Here is a 16,343-nt window from a genome sequence, read left to right as displayed (position 1 = left end):
TCTCCTCTATTTTTGGAGGTAGACATCTTTAGGAAAAGATCTATTCCTCCCTCTTTAAAATGATCCCTTTACACTTGTTGAAAAATATCTCTTTTACAACTATCTTTTCCTTTCTTATAGCAATTAGGCATGTACAAGGATCTTTTTTCCTAGCTTGGAATGCATTAATGTTTATAATGGGTATCTTCTTGGTGTTGAAGGTGCTTATCCTTGATCGCTATCTACCTTAAGACATCAACCTAGAGGTATGTTGACATCTTAAGGGGAGGCATATGAGCTCTCCTTTTTTCTTTTGTTAATTCATTTATGTTATATACTCAAACTAGAAGTGTGTTACATAGCGCCCCCTAGGGCATGGTTATCATTTTTTTGAGATTCGTTAAAGGTTACTTGGAATAGCATGGATTTCTAGTGTGATCATTGTTGTTGTTTACACCTTTGAAAGTGTTGGTTATTATTGTTGCTTGTGTTTTGTGTCACTACAACAACCATTTTAAAGTAGAGTTTTTGGATTGCCTTGCGAACAAATGGTTTTGTTTGTTAATCTTCTCTATCATGGATCACCTAGCAAAACACAACCTGCTAGCCAATGAAATCCATGATGTAGCATGAATCACCCAACATTACATAACTTGTTAGCTAGTACTATTCACGTTTCTTCTCTTTTCTCTTATCATATGACTAATATTAAGCATCTCCTTAGTAGACCTAGAAGTCATATCTCTTCTCCTCTGATATAGTGTTCAAGTAGAATTGTTGGGACTAGGAGGTGTTGATTGACCAGATCCTCCACCTGTCGGATGTGGACAAAATAAATGATTTTTTGATTAGGATGGTACACAAAATCTACTATCAAAAGGTTGTCAAAAATTCTTGGGACTAGGAGGTGTGAATTGGCCTAGTCTTCTGCTTTTTATGCCATCAAAATTTGAGTTTGATTGTCATGATTTTCTTTGCCAGATTCCTCACACATAACTCTTGAATCAATTTCCTACACAAAAAATGACAAAAATAGGTTTGTTGATGAGGGATTTCCTAGGTCAAACCTCGGGTTGTGAATTAACCTTGAAGTATATTGTTTTCCTTTTGAGGGAAAGGATAGATATAATCTAAAAATGCTTGAAATTGAACATGATACCTTGATCAATCTTTCTTGAATCCTCACACAAGGTTTTAGGATGTCATGCAGAATGTTGATCATGAATGTTGTGCTTTAACTTGAATTCTCCTTCAATGCTTGATGAATGCTTGATTTCTTTTTCACTTGGAATTGAATTGATTTTATAATTAAGAGATCACTTGAATTGTAGGTAGACTCCTTCAAATGTTTTAATTTTTGGAGCTGACTGACATGAAGCTAATTTTTTTTCACACACATGAGGCGAGAAATGAGGGGTCCTATTTTGGGTCCCAATCATGAGTACCAGGGAACCTAAGGCATCCTATTCTTTTCAATGAGGACTTAAAATTGAACAGAGGTTGAGGAAGGAGTTGAAAATGCAGATTTCAATATGATGTGAGTAGAATCAAAGTGAGTATGAAGCAAAACATGCGAAAGTGGGCATCAATGTCTCAAGATCAAATGGACCTTAAGTGATTGTCTCCCTTGCATATGATTTATTTGGGTGATATACTTCACCATTCTACTCAAAATAATTTTATAAAGTGTCAAATATAGGGCTCATAACTTATTAATGATGTAGTGAAATTCCTTCATGAAGGACTTCTAGAAGTATTTTTGGACGAGTCTTTGTCAAGTGCAGATAAAATAAAATTGATGCTTAATGGATTTAACTAACGTGATTTCAAATTGGAAGCCAAAGTTTTGAAGGATGTAGAGAAAAGGTGGAAGAGAAAAGACTAGAAGTTTTGGTGATTAGATGTGCATGGTGAGACTGTTTGAAGACCCTTAGAAGCTTGATTTGGTGGTGAAGGTTTCAGATAAATTTAGGGAGGAAAAGGATATTCTTTTGAATATTTAAAGTCAATACAATATTTTGGCCTCTACGTAAGAAGATTGGAAGACCTCTTGGTATCAACTCAAGTTCATTCGCAAGGGCATCATGTCCCCTGCTATGCAAGGTACTTAGTTTTTGCGGGTAAGAATTTAGATGTAGATGAGTAGAATATTTTGAGAGCACAATTTTGGTTCTCATTTTTTTTTATACACTAAGGGGGAGATGATGAAGATAGGGGAAGAAATTTTATAGAGACTGATGGAGTTTGTACAATGATGAAGAGACGTCCTTATCTTTAATGTCAAAGGGGGAGAGATATATTGGTGTTTTGCTGGTTTCGTGAGTGTTTCCATAAATGACAAAGGGGGAGATGTTTTAAATATGATTTTGTGTTGTCATTGAATTTTTCGTACTCATCAAGATAACATAAGTCGATGACCTCTCTTCTTACTGATCGATGTGAGTTATCCTGCTAGTCTCACTGAGCATTGAGATAGCTTAAAATGTGTCTAGATGATGGGCATAGAGGTTGAATACCTATTGGATTGTAATGTGGTATAGTCAATTAAAGATTTTGAAATTATTGAGTTTTTATTTATCCCTTGCTATTTATGAATTTTTTGGTTATGGTTGTGGTGTTTGTAGGGAGGCATTTACAAATTTATATCTATTTTCATTATTTTATGGTTTATGGGTTTGTAATGGTAATTTAATGTTCTTTCATATTTTTGTATAAATACTTTATAATAGCCTATTATGGTGATTTGTTCTATTATGGATAATATTGTGGGTCAGACGGCTTGGTTGTCGATGCATGAAAGCATTGCATGAGTTCTAATTATAAAAAATACATGAAACCTTTTTAATTTATTTGATTCAATGTTATTTGAAAAAAAGATTATCAATGATGTTTCCTTTCTCCAAGAATTGGATCTAGGATCTTTCCGTCAGATAATATGTAACATCCAATGACTAAATATTTTCTTTACAAATGCTTATTTTATTTAATTATCATCTAAGTGTGAATTATAATTTATATCTGTGAAGAAGAAAAAGATACAAGCTGAAGACTAGTGTGCAAGTAAATTTCATACAAGAAAGCAAGCAGGCATTATCTTGAATGACATGAAAACAAGCTTGTCAGCTACCTAGAAGATAGCAATTGGACAAAAGAAGAGGAAAGTGTTAAAGAGTGATAAATAGATAGAGAGTATGCAATACAAACAAACAATGTCTGGAGTGTGTGATGTGACGTCTAATTTATGTCCTAAGAAACTAACTGGTTTTTAAATTCCTAGGAAACCTATTGGGCCATGCTTGGAGGAAATCAATTTTTTCATGCAAGGGCCACTTTTTTTCTATTATGAGAATGATGCTTTTGCACCAAAGGATATTTGGAAGACAATAGCTGAAGAATTCTATAGTGTGGAACCAAAGTTACTCGACTTGAAGTACTTTTTGGCTTCTAGAAGACCAAGAGATTATGTACACAATCTCCCAATAGAAGGGTTCTTTCAAGCATTACCTCTCCCCCCCATGACTATTCAAGAAGTACTGCCTCAAACAAAGGACTATTGCCTTCCATGGGATCAAAGAAAAAAATTGAATTGCATAGACTCTAGACAATGTGGTGGTGTCCTTCGTGAAGAACTCTGCACTATAATTAAAAATTCATGAGGGAAACTATAAGATAGTGAACAGAAATACATTCTTGAAAAGTGCAAAGAATGGGACTTGGTTTGGGTGGGGCCAGCTCAAGTGGCTCCTCTAGAGGTTGACGAGATAGAAATTATATTAGGATTTGAAAAAGATCACACTCATGGAACTTTGTGTGTGACTGATCGATTGCGATGTTTGGGTAATGCATTCTAAATAGATACTGTTGCATACCATTTATCTATCTTGAAAGCACTTTATCCTAATGGCATTAAATTAAAGTACTTTCTCTATTTTCTAGTATTGGTGGAGTAGAGGTTGCATTGCATCGACTTGGGATACATATTTCCGTAGATACAACACAACTTAAATGTATCCCAAGTTGATTCAAAGCAACCTCTGCTCCAGAGATCACCAGAAAATAGAGAATGAACTTTAATTTAATGCCATCAGGATAAAATGCTTTCAAGATAGATAAACGGTATGCAATTGTATCTATTTGGAGTGCATTACCCAAAAAGCGCAATCGATCAGGCGCACACGAAGTTCCATGAGTGTGATCTTTTTCAAATCCTAATATAAATTCTATCTCATCAACCTCTAGAGGAGCCACCTAACCTGGCCCCACCCAAACCAAGTTCCATTCTTCTCACTTTTCAAGAATGTATTTCTGTTCACTATCTTGCAATTTCCCTCGTGAATTTTCCATTATAGTGCAGAGTTCTTCATGAAGGACACCACCACATCATCTAGAGTCTGCTTCAATTTTTTTCTTTCATCCCATGGAGGCCAATAGTCCTTTGATTGAGGAAGTTCTTCTTGAATAGTCATGGGGGGGAGAGGTAATGCTTGAAATCGTCCTTCTATTGCGAGATTGTGTACATAACCTCTTGGTCTTCTAGAAGATGAAAAATACTTCGAGTCCACCAACTCTGATTCCACACTATATAAATTTTTAGATATTTCCTTCCAAATATCCTTCGTTGCAAAAGAATCATTCTCATAATAGAAAAAATGTGGTCCTTGCATGAACATATTGATTTCCTCTGAGCGTGGCCCAATAGGTTTCCCAAGAACTCCAAAACCAGTTAGTCCCTTTGGACATAACTTAAAGTCATATCAAACACTCCAGACATTGTTTGTTTGTATTGCATACTCTCTATATATTTATCACCCTTTAACACTTTTCTGTACTTTTCTCTAATTGCTCTCTTCTAGACAACTGATGAGCTTGTTTCCATGTCATTCAAGATAATGCCTTCTTGCTTTCTTTTATGAAACTTACTTGCACATGAGTCTTCAGCTTGTATATTCTGCTTCTGCACAGATATAAATTATAATTCATGTTCAGATGATAATTAAATAAAATAAGCATTTGTAAAGAAAAGATTTAGTCATTGGATGTTACATATTATCTGATAGAAAGATCCTAGACAATTCTTGGAGAAAGGAAACATCATTGATAATCTTTTTTTGCAAATAACACTAAATCAAAAAAATTAAAAATGTTTTATGCAATTTTTAAAATTAGAACTCGTTCAATGCTTTCATACACCGATGGCCAAGTTGTCTGATGCACAACATCTGCTACCATCAGAATTTCGACAACAACTAAAGAAACATTTGACAAGGATGTTGTATGTCCAACGTCACTTCCTTGTCAGATAGTCATCGATTCATGGTAGTGGGGGAGCGTCAGAATTCTGACCACAGTCTGACAATATTTTTGGCCAATGGAGCAAAGATAGCAGCCCTCGAAAGAGTTTATAATGTCATCGGACTGCCGATGCAAATGGCATTGTCAGTAAGATCAACGATGAGTTTTTGATGGTTACATTTGTCGGAAGTTTGACGTGTTGTCATCGGAATTCCAACAATGAGTCATCAAAAATTAGGCCCGAATGTACTAGTGTGAGATTCTTTAGGATCAACTTAAAATCTATCAACAAGACCAACAACATTCATAATATCATGTCTAGTTTGATTCAAATGTAGTAGTCCACCAATCATAGATCTGTATCTAGTCTGATTTACTTTTAGAGAATCATCATCTTTTGTTATTTTATATCACGTTACCATAGGAGTACGAATAGGCTTAGCATCATCAAGACAAAACTCTGTAAACAATTCCTGAATACCTTTACTTGACTATGAAATTCACAATCCCAAGAAAAAAATCATCTCACCAATCATAGATATTTAAAATTCATTCTACATATCATCAACAAACTTCTTGCACAAACCATTATTTCCACCAAAAAAAATGTCATCAACAAATACTTCAACAATTAAGATGTTAACATTATCAATCTTTAAATATAGATTACTGTTAGTAATACCTTTATTGAATTCAAGCTTCATCAAATAATTGTCCAATCTTGCAAACTAGGCTCCGGGGGCTTGCTTTAATCCATGCATTTCTTTATTCAATCTACAAACCATATCATTTTCCTCTATCAACTGAAATCCATCTAGTTGCTCAATGTAAACTTCTTCTTCCAACTCACGATTAAGAAAGGATGACTTGACATCCATCTAATACACTTTGAAATCTTTGTAAGAAGCATAAGTAAGAAATAATAGCTTGATTTTTAGCTACCGGAGAAAATTTCTCCTCAAAATCAACACCTTCCATCTGTGAATAACCCTTACAAACAAGTCTATCTTTATTCCTAACAACCTCACCTTGTTCATTCAATTTATTCTGAAATACCCACTTACTTCCAATTACATTTTTATCTTTAGGTCTACGAATTAAAATCCATGTATTGTTCTTTTCAATCTGATTTAGCTCTTCTTCCAATGCTTTGACCCAATTTTCATCTTTACATGCTTCATCAACATCCTCAAGTTCAATCCTATAAATCTACTTCTTCAACAATTCTTCTCCTAGTTATTACACCTCTGTTCTTATCTCCTATGATCTGATTTTTTCATTGATTTAACTTTACATACTTGGGAGTCTTAAGATTATCTCTACTTTTAGACTCTTGGACTCTCTCTTTTGCATAGCTTCTACACCTTCATTCTTATCCTTTTCTGGAACAAAATATATTTGAGTCTATATTTGCACTTGCTTTCCTTTATCTATAACGACGTCCTGATCATCTAAATTATATCTGCAAGGTCTAGGCTAATACACATTTCCTTCATCAACTTTCACATTAGCACTTTCAACTATCTTCCTTAATCTTTTGCTATAACACTGGTAGGCCCTACTCTTAGTAGAATAACCAAGGGAAAATCCTTCGTCACATCTAGCATCAAATTTTCCCAAGTCTTCATCTCTTTTGATATAACATTTACTACTAAAAATTCAGAAATATCTAATAGTAGGAGCATGACCAAACCATAATTGATAAGGAGTCTTACTGATATAACCCTTGATATGAAATCAATTCAAAGTATATACTACAGTACTCACAACTTCTCTCCAGTAGATTTGCAGGACATTTTCTTCAATCATCATCGTTCTCGCAGCTTTCTGAATTATTCTATTCTTTCTCCACAATACCATTTTGCTGGGGAGTCCATGGAGAAGATAACTGTCTCTTCACCCCATACTCTTTACAAAAGGAATTGAACTCACTAGAGGTAAATTCTCCACCTCGGCTAGATATCGAACAGTTTAGCTTCAACCTAGTCTTTTTCTCTACCATAGCCTTGAAAATCTTGAACTTCTCCAACACTTTAGATTTCTCCCTGAAGAAGGTAACCCACGTCATCCTTGAATAGTCATGACTCAACAACATGAAGCACCTGTCACCTTGTAAGCTTCTCACTCTAAAAGGACCACACATATCAATCTGCACAAGATCCAATATTCCATTAGAAGTATATTGTTTTCTATTGAAGGAAACTCTTATCTAATTCCCTAACTGACATTCTTCACATAACGGATTAGAAGGCTTTATAATCTTTAAAAAATCTCTCACAACTTGAGTGGAACCTATCTTAACCATGCAATAAAAATTTACATGACACATCCTTCTATGCCACAATCAACTTTAATCAATTTGAGAAATTAAGCAACTTTTACCACCAAAATTCAAATGAAAGATGTTAACTTTAGTCTGTGTACCTGATGCAATCTCAATTACGGAGCTACTCAAGATCTTACATTTTTCATACTTGAATTGCAAGTCATATCCCTTATCAACCATCTATCCAACACTCAAAATATTACTTTAGACCTTCAACATACAAAACATCATCAGTTTTATGCTTACCATCAAGAGAAATAGAACCTCTACCATAGATTATACCAGTTTTATCATCTCCAAATATCACTACACCACCATCATACTTTTTCATTCTCATAAATTTACTCTTATCACCTATAATGTGATGAGATAAGATACTATCAATAACCCATTCATATTTCTCTTCAACTTTAGCATCCAAAGCTTTCTCTTCAACAATGCAGCTAGTAGAATCAACAATCACTAGATCTTCTTCCTTGATAGCAAGGAAAATCCATTCATCTCCTGAATTTCCCTTCTCAGACTCATGACCATTTACACCTTCATCAACATCATAATAACACTTCTTCTAATATTTAGGCTTGTAATACTTCAATGGATTCTTAGGATTTCTCTCTCTTTCCGAGCATCTAGAAGAAAAATGTCCAATCTTATTAATTCAAAAGCACTTAAGAGGTAACTTATCTTCATACTTACAAGCAACCTTAGGTGATCTTCTAGCAATCAAGGTTTCAATCTCTCTCTCTTATTCTTCAAGATCTTTCATCTCCTTCTCATATATGGATACTCTTGCAGAACTTTCTCCCATATCATACTTCTGCTTCCCAAATATAGTAGCTTTGAATGCAGATTCAAATTTAGGAGGGAGTTCACCGAATTCGCTCAACTCAAAGGTAGCAAGCTTTCCAATCAGTATGTCTCTAGTCACATCTGTCATAGTTTGAATCTCTTCAATAGAAGTAGCCTTGTGCTTGTAGGCAGAAGGAAGGGATCTCAACACTAAATAGCTACAATCTTATATTCTTTTAATACTCCACTGACACATCTGATATTCAATACAAGCTCATTCACCCTCTGCATAAAGGAGGTAATGTATTTATCTTCATCCATCTTCAGCATCTCATACTTACCCTTCAGGATCTACAGCTTAGCAAATTTCATTTAATTGTCACCTTCATATAATGTCTCTATCTTCTTCTTGATCACATGAGCGGTCTACAAATCCATTACATTAGTCATCTCAGAATTTGTCAAGGCACTCAGAATATGACCCCTTAGGACAACATATGGTGTCATTAGAGGTCATATGGTGTCCTAAGGTGTCATATGGGGTCACAAGGGGTAATATGGTGTTATATGACCCCTTAGGACACCATATGACCCCTTTTAACATCCTTGGACACAACATGCCTTTGTAACACCATATAAACCCTTTTAACATCCTAGTACATGACATGACCCCTTATGACACCATATGACCCTTTAGGACACCATATGAAGTTGTTAGGGGTAATATGGCATCCCAAGGGGTCATACGGTATTCTGTGACACCTTTTAATATCCTAGTAAATGACAAGATCCCTTGTAACACCATATGACCCCTTAGGACACCATATGGTGCCATTCGGGGTCATATGGTGTCCTGGTTGACAACTCTAACCTAGATTATAGAGATGGGTCTATAATCATCTTGTTGTGATAATCTTGATGCACATCATGTTTTTTTATCATGTTAATATTTAGAATGTTAAAATATGAAGACTCGCTTTCACTAAATTAAGTATGATGTAGTTTTCTTCAATAAGTTGAGGTGGGTTTTTTTCTATGGCCCAAACCCTACTACAAAACAATGAAGTTACCAAAGGAGTAACTAGCAACTAAAAAAAGTAATTGTCGATCAAAACAACACTAACACCAACATATATGGTAACAATCCTATATCAAAAACCAAACAACCAACTACAACTAGGAAAACAAACATAGAAACAATAGGTCACTCAGAGAGTTTAATTAAAATCTAATTTGGAAACCAAATTCATCCCCAAAGGAACTACCTAAAAGGGGGAGGCCTTTAATAGTTTCTTCTCTTCTTATGTTAAAAATAATTATTTTATTTGATGAGGAGGGCGACCCTAAATATGTCCCTAATTTGGTGGATCCTAGTTTTGATCTAAAGAGGAAAAGGGTGGCTAGGGTTTCTATATCGAGTGCTAAGGGGAAAAAAAAATCTCTGGGCCCCCTCTGTCAATGTCAACAAGAATTCTTCTAAGTGGTTGAATGCCTCTCAAATTGATTTGGACAGGCCTATGGAGGATCAGGGTGTCAATTTTTTTATGCTTACTGATGGTGGCGGGTTTACCCCTAAGGAGATGGTTTCCTCAGTCGCTGAGAATATGATTATGAATATTAACATGAGGAATTTATAGGATAACCAAAAGGCCTTGTTCACTTGGATTTTTCAAGAGATTAATAATCTCAAGGAGAAGGCCAATCTGCCCAATGGCCCAAACCTAGACAATATTCTAGTGAATATGCATATCGTGGCTAATGGGATTAAAGACCTTAAGTAGGATCACAAACAGCACATTAAGGCTCTAGAAAATGACATAAACTTTAGCAGAGTTTGAGTGCGGTGGTGGAGGTGAGTATGTCTGCCATGGACAGTACTAGCGATGGTCTTTGTAAACTCAATGAATAGGGTTAAGTTCTTCATGCTATTTCTTAGGGCAATTCCCCTATTGGTAGGACCAAGATGGTCAAGAAAGCTAAGGTTGTAGATGCTCATGCCTATAAGAAACAGAGGTCTCCCTCATAGGATGTGGATGCAGATCTAGATGCAAATGAGAAGCCCAGGCTACCTGGTCGAGCGACGAGGCTTTGTAGGGAGGACAAGGGTATAACTCTTGTTGACAACATCATTAAGAAAGGTAAGAATATCAATGAGGCTGTCATTCAAAATAATTGGTCAAAATGCTATATTTTTATTGTTTAAAAGTTTTGTTTTGTTCTTGGTTGTTGTTCTGTGGCGCTTCTATACCCTGGGATTTTATGGGTTGGTTTGTGTTTGTTTTTCAGTTGGGTCTAGGATGGTTGTTGTTTAAGGTAGTTCTTGGTTCATTTTTTATGACTTTGGGTTTATGGTCCCTATAAAACTAGTTTTCCCTTGTAATCAAATTTGTCAAGGAAGCCATAACATGAAAAGATAAAAAATTAGGAGCAAGGGAGGATACTGTGAGTGCAAAGGGGAAAACAAAAACAACATATTTGATTAACTATCTATGATTTTACAATTCTGCACATTGGCTATTATAAAGCCATGATTTACCATTAAACTAAGCTACAAGAATATAACTTCCCACAACTAACCTACTAAATAATTTGCTTTGTTTAGCAATTCAAAACCTAAAACTAAATTTAAACCTATATGCCTAATGTAATATGCCAACATTCACCCCCTTATTACATTGCTCCTAAAACTTGCCCTAGGGACTCCCCCTTAAGGCTTACACAACAAAACTTTCTAATTACATTATATGACTACATATTTTTTAGAAGAAGCAAATCCTAAACTAAGTGGGCATTCATCAAGTTGTTCTTGAGCCTCAAAAGAGTGTATCTTTGAGCTATATTCTCAAGCTCGAATCACAAAGCCTTGAATTATTCAACAATGAGCCCTAAGAGATATGACAAATCTCTATCATTTTCTAGTGACTACGAAAGGGTATGATTCTCAATCATATACTCTGAAGCTTGCTCAACAATAATCCATATTGATCTCAACACCAAATCTCAAACCTATCTCCAAAACATAACCTTCACAACACATGTATTCTTCAAATCTGACAACATCTAAAGGAAAAACTAAAAGCAAGAAATACTAAAACCAAAAATGTATCTCAAGCAAAACATCTTCTCAATGTGAGAAGCTAACTTGAGATGATAAAACTCCTACATCCTCCAGTGCCACCAGCCTCCAAGATGACATCATTAAGCTCCCAATTCACAACTAGATGTAGGCTTTGGTTCAACAAGTAGAATGGTATTGGCAGCTAGATCTGACTTAATATGATTTAAATTTTTTTGTCCCAATTAGGTTAGTTTCACCATGCTTCACGATCTCAGCAATATCACTAACATGATTTGGTGTTACATCTTCATAGTAGTTGTAAGAAAATCCTTTGAGCCCTTTGTGTAACCAGCAACAACAATCATAAGAGAATTTACACAACATCCCGTACACTCCATATTACCTACTGAGAACATACCATATTTTGATACCTCATTTCTCTTTGCACCAAAGTGTTTCAAAAGTGCTACCTCACTATCACATGATCCTCAAATCATACAGAGTTAACACTGCAAACTAAAAGATGATATTTACCAATTTTTTCTCCATTAAACATTAAGTAAAATGTGGCAACTTCATAAACACAAATTGGATCTATTCCAAGGATCTCAACTATCTTCATATCTTTCTTTGCATTCAAACTCCTATGCAACCTTTCGAATTAAGTCATGTATATGCCCTTTGCCAAGATCTTCAGGTGCCTCCTTTAAAGACACCACGTTATTTCAGGAAATAATAGCTTCATTTGAATATTAAAAATTCTTCGCTGAAAGCTAGAAACGCTCAAATAACTCTTACGGAACAAGAAGCATGCAAAATGAACAATGGTCTATTCTTACGATTCAAAGAGTTGAATAATTCCACGAAATGCATCTTCCAGACACTCAGCATAACACCTATCGCTGTTGTCTTTTTATGCCATTACAAGCACATAGGCACGGAAATCATACTCAACAAATCATATAGCTCAGCGATCGGTCTTCACTTCGTCGAAGGCAGTCTGACCTTTTCTACGATTGCATCTTTCCTTCAAAACACGTGAAATAAAGTGAAGAAAATATTGCTCGTAGTGGCTAAAAACTCTCCTCACGCCTTCTCTTTATACTCAGCATTCAACATATTTAGTTTCCACCACAAGAAACTCAAAAAGATCTTAAAAACATAAGAAAATGTGCCTTTCACATTATCGCATCACCAATGAATTGCAGTATTAAAATCTAGATGCCACCGTCTGCAACGCCAAATGCAATCTATTAACCAGAATGTTCAGATGCCATGAAGGTCGATGAAATACATTAAGATGAACTAAGAGAGGTAATTCTGCAACCTTGCTTCTATTATCTACTAGAACCTTGTCCGCGAATCAGTTGTGTAACAAAATTTCACAACGTTGGCCAATCATTAAAACTGGAGCGCTATCCACACTCCATATACGTCTTCCAGTATGCCATTCTCCATAGTAAATTCAACAGTCTGAAATACCTTATTCACAGCCACAGGATTATCAATATCTCCGATACCATATTTGAGCGCAAAGGGCAAAACCAAAACAGCACATTTGATTCATTCGTGATAATTTTACAATGATGCACATTGGCTATTATAAAGCCATGATTTCCCATAAAACAACTTAGGGAATATAACTTCCGACAACTAACCTACTAAGTAATTTATTTTATTTAACAATTTAAAACCTAAAACTAAATTTAAACCTATATGCCTAATGTAATACGCCAACAGAGACACCATCAAAATTAACTCAAGAGATTTTACTCACACAAGAACTATGATAAGACGGAGAGACCTCTTGCAACTAATACTGGTTATTAGGAAAAATAGAAGGAAGAAGAGGACTGGATAAGCGACAATGCAACAAAATAGGAAACAACATTGAAGGCATCCAAACCAATCGAAGCAGTAGGAGAATAAGGTGTCGAATGAGCCTAATCATCTGAAGCATCATCTAAGTTACTAGGCAATATCGTGAGATGGCTTGAAAAAGAATTCTTCCACCAAGTGGAGGAAGATCTTAAGTGAGACCCACGAGGACAGGCATAGGCCAAATTCTCAGTAGTAAATTTTTTGTAAAAATAAAGGAACTCCCTCATAATCAATCGATTGAGACTAATGGTGCTCAATCATAGAAGAATAATCTCTCCTAGTAAAGCCTTCAAAAGATCCATATCGACAACGATATGGGCAAAGGAAGTATAATGCGAAATTACTAATATCTAGGTCCAACTTTAGGAAATGAGCGAGAGCATTTTAAATAGCCTCATAAGGTAATTTAAACCAGAACTAATGGGGTAGATAAGGAAGTCTTACCTAGATAGTGTAAATATTAATACTCTTTTAATGAGTTTAAAGAGTGAATCCATAGGTAAAGAGAGAGCGCATCTGAATCCCATTTCCAATCCAATGCATCCTTAATAGCTTCATGATCTTCAAGAGTAGAAAAATAAGCAACAAAAACCCATAATAACAAGGGTAAGTTTTTTTCTTATCGGGAACTATAAGAGTTCACTACACAACGATTGACTTACACAAGACTAGAAGCATCATATCTACCAAGAAGCCATGGAATCCTAAGTTTAAGAATAGTAATTAATTAATAGTTCTTCTCAAGTATGCTTCACTATATTACTCTGAATTTTTCTCTTTGAGATTAAATGAGGAGTAAGTATATTAGCTAAGAATTACGACCAAGTTGATTTTCCACATCTTTTTTTAACTATGTGCATACATGTTACTACATGAATAATCCTACACATTCCTTACGATTGATGTAAAATAGACCTCAATTTCTACCTTTAGCACATTCTTTTTCCATATTAAAATAAAATAAATTAAGAAGGGTGCATACCTCCTCCATACAAATCTTGCTTCAACCCACTCGATTTCCTCAAATTGAAGCTCAAATTATACTCACTCACAATCATTAATATAGCATAGTAACTATACGCAAAGTCACAAGATTGCTCATATTCAACATATCACTTACGATTCTAAACGTTACCTAGGATAAATAGCAATGTAACCTATAAAGGCATCAATCAAAACATGAAAGGACACATGAGTTGTTTATATCCTTCAACTAATGTAACTCAAATTACATCTATCAAAATTAACATCATTATTATATAAACATAATAATATGTTAAAAGAGTTCTCAATAAGTAATTACACATCTTAACTATAGTAATTGATTAGATATGCATAAAAAATGAGAATGCGTCATTAGCTTCATCATAAGAAAATGGATGACTAACACTTCTAACTCATCACAAAACACATCAATACATAGAAAGTCACAAGAAATGGATGAAATACATAAAGATATGCTCACTAACCACACCATAGAAGAACTCTAGAAGTGAATATAGGGAGTGGACTAGGTGACCTTATAAGGCTCTTTGAATAAGTAAGAAGAATTTTTAAGGTAAGATAGCAGGATGATATTAAGTTGAAATGTATTTTTTCATAAATGATGAAAAATATATATAAGTTGTGTATGTTAAAGATACAACTAAAATGGAAGATTTAACACATGGTACTAAATTGAGATTGAATATAATCTAGTATGTTTTATGTGATAAATAATAATCTAAGAGTTCCTACTTCAGATTTTTATTGATAAGCATGGCTTATTGTCTATAAATTCGTATATTTTTCATATCCTATTTCAATCTTGTTTTATTTCTTAAATGAGAATGACAATTTTTTTAGATAATTTCTATGATGGTGACATTGATAAGATTGAAATAATTTAGAAGACGGTTGTCTTCTCAATATTAATATAACATTTAAAAACATAATGAAATGGACGTCCATTTTTCATTTTAAAATGGAAAAGCTCTTAACTAAAGAAGAGATTCATTTTATTTATGTTTGTTTAAGCATATTTAAAATTTAGGTGTAGTAAAATGTGTATAAAAATAATACTAATGACAAATGAAACATATAATCTAAATTATAATTGTCAAAACTAGATTCTCAGGCTCTTTTGGATTCACGGTTTGCATGCCCTTATATAATATAAGGGTGAATTTGTTCACACATAAAGCTTCTATTTTTCATTAAAGTAATGATTTGATAAAAACAGAAACACACACAGAAATACAAAGGAGAAGAGACAGGAGAGAAACCCATAAATGGGCTCTATTGAATACAGGCCTAGTCTATTCAATTTATAGGAGAATACATCATAAATGTTTCTTATACTGTAGCAAGGAGTTAGCTGAAGGATTTATGGAGGATACCTAAAAGAAGCTTCTTGATGGTTGTACATAAAAGACATGGACTGTGCTATTTATAGATCTCATCTAGAATTGCTGTATACAATGAATTGGGAAGTTAGTGCAGGAATTTTCTAGAAGAAATAAGTTTTTATAGATCTCTTCTAGAACTATCGTATACAATGAATTGGGAAGTTGGTGCAGGAATTTCTGGAAGATAGAGGTTTCTAGGAAAATCTGGAGGATAATTAATTTATCTGCCAACATCCCCCAAAAAATTAATTATTGAATTGTTTTTGATATCCCCCAATAATCGGATTAGGATGGGTCCTGGCCTCAAGTCTTTTTAGGTGCCCATTTACAACAAATTCTGTTTCCCCTAATCACTTTGGGTTTTCACAGTTTACCCTTAACCGATTCGCTACAAACTTCACTTTTACAATAACTTTTGGGTTTTTAACTGGTTTACCCATAACCATTTGGGTTTTCCCCAACTGATACAATCACTTAGAATTTCACATTACTTTGGGTTTTTTTCACCCAAACAAGTGGTTTTGGCTTACCACAAACCATCACAAGAGACTCGGCACTAACATGGTTCCAATGACCATCACAATGGGGAAACTTTCATCATTTCAGAATTTTTTTCTAAAATTATTGTGTC

Source organism: Cryptomeria japonica, chromosome 4 (assembly GCF_030272615.1).
Source record: "Cryptomeria japonica chromosome 4, Sugi_1.0, whole genome shotgun sequence".
NCBI classification, from domain to species: Eukaryota; Viridiplantae; Streptophyta; class Pinopsida; order Cupressales; family Cupressaceae; genus Cryptomeria; species Cryptomeria japonica.
Note: the sequence above shows the minus strand (reverse complement) of the source record.